This window comes from Coenobita brevimanus, chromosome 40 (genome assembly GCF_032717465.1).
Source record: "Coenobita brevimanus isolate Jiangsu-jjx chromosome 40, ASM3271746v2, whole genome shotgun sequence".
Classification (NCBI taxonomy): domain Eukaryota; kingdom Metazoa; phylum Arthropoda; class Malacostraca; order Decapoda; family Coenobitidae; genus Coenobita; species Coenobita brevimanus.
In genome coordinates, this window is record NC_136993.1 from 2,336,537 (window position 1) to 2,348,096 (window position 11,560).

Sequence of the window (11,560 nt, forward strand, 5' to 3'; positions counted from 1 at the left end):
AGAGCATAGTTTCATCACTGTCCTTTCGCTGACGTTGGTGGCATTGGCTGTTCGTGCAACTGCTTTTGAGGGATCTCTTAATGGTCCTCTGTTTACCTTCTAAGAAATATTTATTCACATTGTAAATAATTTCTTTTGCCTGGCTGTGGAGGACACGAGAGCGAGTTGAAGGAGATGCGTCCATGGCGGGGTATTGCTAACAAGATACCCGGGTCACGGGGTCAGGCCGCATGACTTGCCAACGTCGCAAAAACAGCGTGCCAAGTCTTATGAAATTTACACAAATCCACTGTTTTCATCCTCAAAAAGCGCATCATTCATAATAACTATATAGCTTCTTTAATGAAATGAATCAGTAGAATGTTTAAAATACATTTACAAGTAGGTAATAGCTATAAATATGAGATTTGTTATATATAATTAAAGATTTGGCATTTACGCATTCTTTACATCCATCAGCCGACTGCACCCAAAGTACCTTGATTGAATGTAAATACCATAGCTGTGAGGTGGGAAGGGTGAGAATAAAGTGCTCATGGTTGGGTGTTAGGGGAGAAGTGGAATGGGATGGAGTGGGGTGTTTGTGAGGGTAGGAACAAGGCTTTGGTAGTAGTAAGTGGAAAAATTAGGGTAAGGTGCTTGTAGCTGGGTGTTAGGGGAAAAGTGGAATGGATAGGATGGGGTGGAATGAGGTAAGTTTGTGTGAGGGTAGGGACGAGGTATGGATTTAGTAGTAAGTGGAAGAGTGAGAATAAGGTGCTTGTTGTTGGGTGTTAGAGGAAAAGTGGGATGGGGGTGGGATAGGAATGTATGGGTAAGTGAAGGGATGAATGATAAGATGGGATGGGGATGGTAAAGATAAGAGGAGGGATGGGAAAGGATGGGATGGGGGCGAGAACGGAGGAGCTAGGAGGGTGGAGTGAAAAAATAAAATGGAATGGGACTGGAATGGAAAGTCCTGGACCTGTATTCTCGATGGTCAAGTCCCTAACACCTGTTCCTTACCGATTTATTTTTGGATACAGCTGGCTATCATTTTTTCTTTTTTTTTTACGTTATACATGCAGAGTGTGATTGGCCATGTGGAGAGGATGGAGAGCGAGAGACTAACGAGGAGAGAGAGAGAGAGAGAGAGAGAGAGATCTGCATTCAAGGAACTGGAAGGTAGAGAGAAAAAAAATGCGTACGAGGAACTGGAAGGTAGAGAGAGAGAGAGAGAGAGAGAGAGAGAAGCTGCATACAAGGAACTCTGCAAGGTAGGGGGAGAGAGAGAGAGAGACAGAGACAGACAGAGAAACAGAGAGAGAGTCAGCATGCAAGGAACTAGAAGGTAGAGAGAGAGAGAGAGAAAGAGAGAGAGAGAGAGAGAGAGAGTCAGCATGCAAGGAACTAGAAGGTAGAGAGACAGAGAGAGAGAGAGAGAGAGAGTCAGCATGCAAGGAACTCACCCAGGTAAATGCATAATTGATAAGATGCGAAATGCAGAGCTCACCCCACCGCCTCCCCTCTCCATTAAATATGTAAAACTCCGCTAATTTTTTCACACATTCTTTCACATTTCTTTCACATTTTTTCTCGCGGTAGTTGTGTATAAATGAATAATTGATTACTCATTAGGGGAGAGAGAGGGGGAGGGTGGAAGCTAGAATTTGTAAAGAGTTTGATGATTTTTTTGCTCTCTCTCTCTCTCTCTCTCTCTCTCTCTCTCTCTCTCTCTCTCTCTCTCTCTCTCTCACACACACACACACACACACACACACACACACACACACACACACACACACACACACACACACACACACACACACACACACACACACACACACACACACACACACACACACACACCTCTTTTCCTTCACTCTTCCCCATACCGTCTCCATATATCCATCCACATCCCTCCCATCCTTCCCCCTATCCCCCTCCCTTGTGTCCCCCTAGCCCCATACATGCCTAAATCCCCCCATACAATAGGACTCAAGAGTAGGGGGGATGGGGTATGTGAGTAGCCATTGTGAGTTTGAGACACCAATCAGAGGCAGATAAAGAGGCACAATAACAACCTGAGCACAGTTGGTAATGGCATCGTTAGGGTGTGATTTAACGAGTTGTGAGGAGAGAGAGAGAGAGAGAGAAGAGAAAAGGATGAGAGATTGGACGACGGAATAGATGGGGAAGGAAAAAGGAAGAGTGAAGGAGAGATGAGAAAGAGGAGAGAGAGACACACACACACTCGTTTGGAAGATGCTGATAGTCACGGATACCTACCCCAGATACAGGTGAAAATAGTAGCCAATATCCTGTGTGTGTGTGTGTGTGTGTGTGTGTGTGTGTGTGTGTGTGTGTGTGTGTGTGTGTGTGTGTCCCGTCGTCGCTACTTTTTTTTTTCTTGTCCGCTTCCCAGAGAGAGAGAGAGAGGGAGAGAGGAGGGGAGCGAGGGATTGAGAAGAGGGGGGGGCGTGGATTGAAAGGATTGTTTATGAGAAGACCATGACGTTTATAGGAACGGGGTTTAATAGACGGATTTCTGAAGGCTCGTGTTTGTAGTGTGTATTGTAGTGTGTATTGTAGTATGTATTGTAGTGTGTATTGTAGTGTGTATTGTAGTGTGTATTGTAGTGTGTATTGTAGTGTGTATTGTAGTAGTGTGTATTGTAGTGTGTATTGTAGTAGTGTGTATTGTAGTGTGTATTGTAGTGTGTATTGTAGTGTGTATTGTAGTATGTATTGTAGTGTGTATTGTAGTGTGTATTGTAGTATGTATTGTAGTGTGTATTGTAGTGTGTATTGTAGTGTGTATTGTAGTGTGTATTGTAGTATGTATTGTAGTGTGTATTGTAGTATGTATTGTAGTGTGTGTTTTGTTGTAGCTGCTGTCTCCTGTATTGTTTTTCATACTCCTCTCGTTCTTGTCTCTCTCACTCTCTTGCCTTCTTTCCTCTCTCTACTTCCTTCCTTCCTTTCTTTCCTCTCTTCCTTTCTTCCCATCCATCCTCTTTCCTTCCTTCCATTCCACCCATTCTTTCCTCTTTTTCTCTCTATCTTCTCCCTTCCTATCTCTCTCTACTCCCTTTCTTCCCACCCATCCTGTCTCTCCTCCCTTCCTTTCTCCCCGTCCTTCCTTCCTGCCATTCCTCCCTCCCTTCTCTCTCTACTCCTCTTCCCTCCTTCCCCCCTTTCTTCTCTCTCTCTCTTATCCAGTCCTTTCCTCTACTTTCTCTTCTCCTGTCTTCCCCTTTCTCCCCATTTCGTCTTTTCTTCTCTTTCTTAATCTCATCTCTCTTGCCCATTCCTCCTCTCACCTCTCCCCTTTCCTCCTCTCTCCTCTCCCCTTTCCTCCACTCTCCTCTCCCCTTTACTCCTCATAGTTCACGTCCTCTGTCCCCACGCTTTGCCTCCTCTCCTCTCATCTCCTCTCCACTCCGCTTTTCTTCCCTCCCCCTCCTTCCTTTTCCTCTTCTCTCTCCTCGTTCCTATAACTTTCTTCCTCTCCTCTCCACTTCCCTATCTTCGTCTCCTTCTCTGCCATACCCTTCTCTCATCTTCCTCCTCTTCCCTCTCTCCCTTTCCCTTCCTCCTCCTCCTCTCATCCTCTTCCTGCTCCTCCCTTTCTCTTCCCTTCCTCCTCCACCCCCCGTCCCATCCTCCTCTCCTCTCCTCCTCTTCCACTTCCCCCTCCCCTCCTGATCCTCCTTTTCTCTTCCATAGTCTCCTTTCTTCTCTTCGTTTTCACATACCCATCTCCAACGGTGACTGTGTTTATAAAGGAAGTAAATTGTGAAAGTAATGCTATTGTGTATTGTAGGGGAAGTGTTTGTGTGTGCTGTTCAGTGTAATGTTTGTACACACACACACACACACACACACACACACACACACACACACACACACACACACACACACAATCCATCATTCAGTCCCATCCTTTCTTTTTTTATCTCTCTCTCTCTCTCTCTCTCTCTCTCTCTCTCTCACACACACACACACACACACACACACACACACACACGCACACACACACACACACACGCTAATCATAGGAATTCATGTCCGTATTACAAGCCATTCTTACAACACATCTTTCTTCCTTTGTACTCACCTGCCTTTCTCAGTTGGGCTTACCTTCACCTGCCCCTACCTCTCCATCCCCTCCATTCTCCCTCTCTGTCTCCATCCCCCCCCCTTCTCTACCTCCCTCCCTATTTTTCTCCCTCCCTTTCCCTCCATCTCTCCAGCTCTCCATATCCCTCTTTCCTACCTATGCAATGATTCCTACAGCGCCTCTCCTTTCCATTCTTAACTTCTTCTTTGTCTCCCTCTCATTCTCGTCCTTTCCCCCCCACCTCTCTCTCTCTCTCTCTCTCTCTCTCTCTCTAATGCTCACACCTTCCCTCCCTCATCTCTTTTCAAACACATCGTAGGCCATATTCTCAAGGACTTAAGCCCCTCTCCTTTACTCCTCCTCTTCCTTCCTGGTTTATGGCTCTTATTTCTTGCGGTAGGCACAGGATACTCCCTAACACCGCCTCTCTAGCGATTTATTTATCACACGTTGCACCTTGGTACTGTAAGAAAAATATATCTGCATTTGGGAAAGATGTTTCGTATCGTTTATAAAGACTCTAGACGCTGCTCGATCTCTGGCAGCCTTCCTTCAGTTCCTTATCCCTTAGGTCTCACATTATGACCTCGTCCCAGGTCTTTTTCGGTCTGCCTCTCGCAACCCTGCCCCCGACGTTCACACCTCTCACCCTCCGCTCCCAGTTGTCATCCTCCACACACACACACACACACACACACACACACACACACACACACACACACACACACACACACACACACACACACACACACACACACACACACACACACACACACACACACACACACACACACACACACACACACACACACACACACACACACACACACACACACACACACACACACACACACACACACACACACACACACACACACACACACACACACCTTAATAATAATCTCTTGAGCTGTGAAACCGGCCCATATACCTCAATTCTCCCCGTCCCCTTTCCTCATATATTTCCACTACAACATAACCCACACCACCAAACACCTGCTGTAGAGTGTGTGTGTGGGTGTGTGTGTGTGTGTGAGAGAGAGAGAGAGAGAGAGAGAGAAGGAAAGAGGGAAGCAGAAGGGAGGAGAAGAAGGCAGATCAGAGTGGGATGGAGATGGTGTGTGGAAGATAGTAATAGATGATAAAGGAAAGATTGGAGGAAGAAAGGGAGAAGGGAGGAAAATAGGAGAGAGGGAGGGAAAGAGGAGGGAAGAGTGGAGAGGTTGGAGGGAGGGAGAGAAGATGAAAGCGGAGAGGAGGATGGGGTGTTGAGGGGTTGGAGGGAGGGAAGGAGAGAATGGAGGAAGGGAGGAAAGATGAAAGCAGTGAGGGGTGAAGGGGTGAGAGAGAAAGGAGTGTATTACTATGGTAGGCGGAGAGAGAGAGAGGGAGAGAGAGAGAGAAGAAACTGGGATAGGGGAGATAGTAAAATAGAGGAAAAAGAGGGAATTAGATGAAAAATGAATGAAAAGAGGAAGGTAGGAAGTAAAGAGGAAAGATGAAAGCAAGAGAGAGAGAGGGAGGGAGAGAGGAGAGGGGGAGTATTTCTATGGCAGGGGGAGCAGGTGTGGGGTGTGCAATAGAGGGGAGTATTATGAGTCTTAAGTCATCCATATACACCCCTGTTTGTGTGTGTGTGTGTGTGTGTGTGTGTGTGTGTGTGTGTGTGTGTGAGAGAGAGAGAGAGGCTGCGTGTGTGGTCTGTTCTTATTTGTATGTTCCGTGTGTGTGTGTGTGTGTGTGTGTGTGTGTGTGTGGAGAGAGAGAAGTATAGCTCTTGTGCAAATAACATACACCTCTCCTGTCAGTCTCTAGTTAGTGCATACAGTACACTACGCTATCTTTATTGGCACCATCCTTACCATGTCTTTATTTCCTTACTACCTTACATAATATTATTCTCTTTATTACCACCAAATTCACCTGTCCTTATTACTGGGGAGTTTTATTGATCGATAGTCTAAGATATTCCTTCTACCTTTACCCCTCCACTTCTTTACTACTTTAACACCTGGGCATTTCCTACCTTTCCTACCCCTATTTACTGCCTTGTCTTTATTTAACCTCCTCATTAGCCTTTTCATAATCCTCTTTAATATGTCTTTATTTGACACCTGTACATTACCTGTCTTTACCTCTAATATTGTCCTTATTACACACCTTTGACCTTGTGATTTTATATTGACAGGTGTGAGCTGATAGTAAAGGAGTTTTAAGAATCTGTTAAAGACTGTCTCGTTTCCTCTCTCTCTCTCTCTCTCTCTCTCTCTCTCTCTCTCTCTCTCTCTCTCTCTCTCTCTCTCTCTCTAATTTCTTTATTTACGTGGATAGTCACAATCAGTCACAAACACCGTACTAAAAAACACACACCAATCGATCCTTCCAACCTATGTAGTATTTGGCCGAATCATGTAATATGCAGAATGTAATCAAGGCGAAGGAAGGAGTGTGGATTTATGGGGTGGGGGTAATAGTGGGGATGGGTGGGGGTGGGGGTAATAGTGGGGTGGGGATGGGTGTGGGTGGGGGTAATAGTGGGGTGGGGATGGGTGGGGGTAATAGGCTAGTGGGGTGGGTGTGTTGTGGATGTGGAATGATGGTGGGTTTGAGGGTGGGGATCATGGTGGATGCTGTTGTAGATGTGGGATGGTGGTTATAGTGGGGATGGGATGGTGTGATGGTAGGGATGGGATGGGGCGCCACAGGCCTGGGGTGGGGAGTGTTGTGATGGGGTGATGTTTGTGTTGGGGTGGGCCATGTGTCTCGCGTCTGGGGTGGGAGTGATGATGGGATAGGGTGGGGTGATGTTGGGATGGGGTTGGGGTGATGGTTGGGATGGGGAGGGGGTGATGGTTGGGATGGGGAGGGGGTGATGGTTGGGATGGGGTGGGGGTGAGTGTGGTTTGGTGTGGTAAGTCTGGGGTGAGGGTTATGGTGGGGGTGGTGGGGGGTGATTTTATGATGATGTTCTGAGTTGGGGTGGGATGGAGGAGGGGTGGGTCAAGGATCACAAAAGGGGCAGAGGTCACGGATGAGGTCGAAGGTGGTTGGAGGTCATCAGGGGTCAAAGGTCAAAGAATTGTCCCAGATACTTAGGGGAAAATATTGATCCATTTGCAATAGTTTTTTTTTTAGAAGTTTTTATTAGTTGTAGATATTATTATTATTATTATTATTATTATTATTATTATTATTATTATTGGTTATATAAGGACCTCTCTGGAAGGATTAGAAAGGATTTATTTAGGTGAAGTGAGGAATTGGAAAGGATTAGGTGAGAAGCATAAAGACATGAGAGAATAATTGCAGTAGATCCTCTCTCTCTCTCTCTCTCTCTCTCTCTAACACACACACACACACACACACACACACACACACACACACACACACACACACACACACACACACACACACACACACACACACACAGTCAGTAAATCTCCCTCTATTCATTTCTTCTTCATTCATAAAAAAGCAGGACAATTTTTTTCCCCTCTCTCCCTAAGGACCCCCTTGTTAGTGCTCAACCCTCCCTCCCTCCTTCTCTCCCTCCCTCCCTCCCTCCCTCTCTCCTTTCCTTCCTCCCTCTTCTGCCTCTCGTTCCTTCTCTCTTCCTCCTCCTCTGCTGTTTCTTCCTTTTTTTTTTCTCCTTCATTCCCATTCCTTCCTTTCCTTCCTTTCCTTCCTTCCATCATCTCCCCCACTTCCTTCCCTCCTTCCGTCTTCTCCCCCACTTCCTTCCTTCCTTCCATCTTCTCCCCTACTTCCTTCCTTCCTTCCATCTTCTCCCCTACTTCCTTCCTTCCTTCCATCTTCTCCCCCACTTCCTTCCTTCCATCTTCTCCCCTACTTCCTTCCTTCCATCTTCTCCCCCACTTCCTTCCTTCCATCTTCTCCCCCACTTCCTTCCTTCCATCTTCTCCCCCACTTCCTTCCTTCCATCTTCTCCCCCACTTCCTTCCCTCCTTCCGTCTTCTCCCCTACTTCCTTCCCTCCTTCCATCTTCTCCCCTACTTCCTTCCCTCCTTCCATCTTCTCCCCTACTTCCTTCCCTCCTTCCGTCTTCTCCCCCACTTCCTTCCTTCCGTCTTCTCCCCTACTTCCTTCCCTCCTTCCGTCTTCTCCCCCTCTTCCTTCCTTCCATCTTCTCCCCTACTTCCTTCCTTCCTTCCTTCCATCTTCTCCCCGTCTTCCTTCCTTCCATCTTCCCCCCGTCTTCCTTCCTTCCATCTTCTCCCCGTCTTCCTTCCTTCCATCTTCTCCCCGTCTTCCTTCCTTCCATCTTCTCCCCCACTTCCTTCCATCTTCTCCCCCACTTCCTTCCATCTTCTCCCCCACTTCCTTCCATCTTCTCCCCTACTTCCTTCCATCTTCTCCCCTACTTCCTTCCATCTTCTCCCCTACTTCCTTCCATCTTCTCCCCTACTTCCTTCCATCTTCTCCCCCACTTCCTTCCATCTTCTCCCCTACTTCCTTCCATCTTCTCCCCCACTTCCTTCCATCTTCTCCCCCACTTCCTTCCATCTTCTCCCCCACTTCCTTCCATCTTCTCCCCTACTTCCTTCCTTCCTTCCATCTTCTCCCCTACTTCCTTCCTTCCTTCCATCTTCTCCCCTACTTCCTTCCTTCCTTCTGTCCTTTCCCCCCACTTCTTTCCTTCCTTCCATCTTCTCCCCTACTTCCTTCCTTCCTTCCGTCCTTTCCCTCCACTTCTTTCCTTCCTTCCATCTTCTCCCCTACTTCCTTCCTTCCTTCCGTCCTTTCCCTCCACTTCTTTCCTTCCTTCCATCTTCACCTCCCTCTTCCTTCCTTCCATCTTCACCTCCCTCTTCCTTCCTTCCATCTTCACCTCCCTCTTCCTTCCTTCCATCTTCACCTCCCTCTTCCTTCCTTCCATCTTCACCTCCCTCTTCCTTCCTTCCATCTTCACCTCCCTCTTCCTTCCTTCCATCTTCACCTCCCTCTTCCTTCCTTCCATCTTCACCTCCCTCTTCCTTCCTTCCATCTTCACCTCCCTCTTCCTTCCTTCCATCTTCACCTCCAGTTCCTTCCTTCCATCTTCTCCCTTCACTTCCATCCTTTCTTACTTCCCTCCTTCCATCTCTCCTCTACTCCTTTACTTTTTTCATTTTCTCTTCTTCCTTCAAAGTCTTCCCTCACTCTGTCTCCTCTTCCGTCCTTCCCTCCTTCTCAACCCCTCTTCTTCCTTTACGCTTTTTATTTTCTCCTTCCTTCTCACTCATCCTTTTCTTCCTTCCTCCTTCGCTGACCTTCCTTCTTCCTCTGGTCTTCATCATCATCATATTCTTCTTAACTTCCTTATAAACTCTTCCTTCTCGATTCCTTTCTTACGATGCTTGTTCCTTGTCTTTATTATGTGTGTGTGAGAGAGAGAGAGAGAGGTAATTTTCTCTTCTCTCCCCCCCCTTTGTCTTCCTTCTTCTTCTTTTCTTCGTTCTTTGTTTTCCCTTTCTTACTATTTCGTATATGTCTTTCTCTTCCCTTCCTCATTCCTTTATTCATTATGTCTTCATTTTTTCTTTATTTTGCATCCTATGTTCCTCATCTCTCTCTCTCTCTCTCTCTCTCTCTCTCTCTCTCTCTCTCTCTCTCTCTCTCTCTCTCTCTCCTCAAGGCATTCACTTTCTTAAAAATTTCATGCCTTTCGCTAAATTCATCTTCATTATTTCATTTTTTCTTTCTTCATCCCAGCTTTTCATCTGCATCTCCTTTGTCTCCACATTCTCTCTCTCTCTCTCTCTCTCTCTCTCTCTCTCTCTCTCTCTCTCTCTCTCTCTCTCTCATTTTTTTTTTCCCCTTTCACAGCTTTCCTTCATACCTTTCCCATTTTCTTTTTCTTCCAGCCCTTTTCTTGCTCCTTCCTTCTTCCTTCCTAACTACCTACCGTCCTTCCTTCTTCCTTATTCCACCATCCATCTTTTCTTCCTTCCTTCCATCCATCTTTCCTTCCTTCCTTCCATCCATCCATCTTTCCTTCCTTCCTTCCATCCATCCATCTTTCTTTTCCATCCTTTCCTCTTGTTTCTAAAGTTCCTGCATAACCTACCTACCTGCTTTCATAGTATTATTCTTCCTCCTTCCTTCCCTCCTTTCCTTCTTTCCCCTCCCTCCTTCCTTCCTTATTTTCCTTCCTTCCTTCCATCCATCCATCTTCCCTCCCCATCCTTTCCTCTTGTTTCTGAAGTTCCTGCATAACCTACCTACCTGCTTTCATAGTATTTTTTCTGCCTTCCTTGCATCCCTCCCTCCTTCCTTTTCTTCCTCCTTTCCTTCCCTCCTTCCTTCCCTTAATCCTGGTGTGGCCAAATGACACTTGTTTAGCATCGTTTTATTATTCATGGGTGGAGGGGTGGGGTGGGGGGCGCCATTGGATGTATGTTTGTTTTTACATTTGCTATTCATGGCTAATGGCGGGGCGAGGAGGAGGAAGAGGAGGAGGAGGAGAGGGAAGAGAGAGCGGGTGAAGGAGGAGGAGGAAGGGGTGATGAAAGAAACTTGGGATGATGATGATGATGATGATGAGGAGGAGGGGGTGAATAAGGAGAGAGGGGGTGAGTGAGGAGGAAGAGGAGGCAAGGAGGGAGAGGTCTGGAGACTTGGGAAGATGGGGAGGAGGAGGAGGAGAGAGGAGGGTGGAGATAAAAAATACGGTGAAGACGTGGGGAAATGAGCAGGGGGAGGAGGTGGTGATGGTGGTGGTAATGAGAGGGGCCGTAGAAGAGACGAGGGGTGATGCTGATAATGATGATGATGAGGTAGGTGGAGGAAAGGAAAGAAAAGTGGTGAGGAGAAGGGGAGGGCCTCTGGAGATAGGGAACCGGGAGGGGAGGGAGAGAATGAGGTGGGGAGGAGGAGGAGGGGTTGGAAAAAATACAAATACTTGAAGTAGAGAACATGGAGGTGTTGGGGGGAGGGGAGGAAATGATGATGATAATGATTGATGTTGGTGATGATGATGATGATGGTAGGAAGAGTAAATGGTCATTATGGTGGTGGTGGTGGTGGTGGTGGTGATGGTGATGATAGGAAGAATAAATGATGATGATAATTGATGATGGTTGATGATGATGATGATGATAGGGAGAGTAAATTGAGAGTGTAGAAGGGAGGATAGGAAAGAAAAAGGATGCAGAAACAGTTACAGCAGCAGATGAAGATGGGTTAATGAAGTGGAGAGAGAGAGAGAGAGAAAGTAGAAGGGAGGGTGGGAAGGATAGCAGCCCAACACCGTTCCAGAGAGTAAATATATATAGACTTAATAGGGTGTTGGAATGAGGAGGTAGATGGAATTGAAGAAAAAAGGGAGTATCTTGGATGAGGAGGAAGATGCTGAGTAAGAAGAAGGAAGCAGGAAGATAAGGGAAGAGGAAAAACAGTGTAGAGGAAATGAAGGGGGAGTGATGGGAAATGAAGGAAGAGGAATGAATGATTGAATGA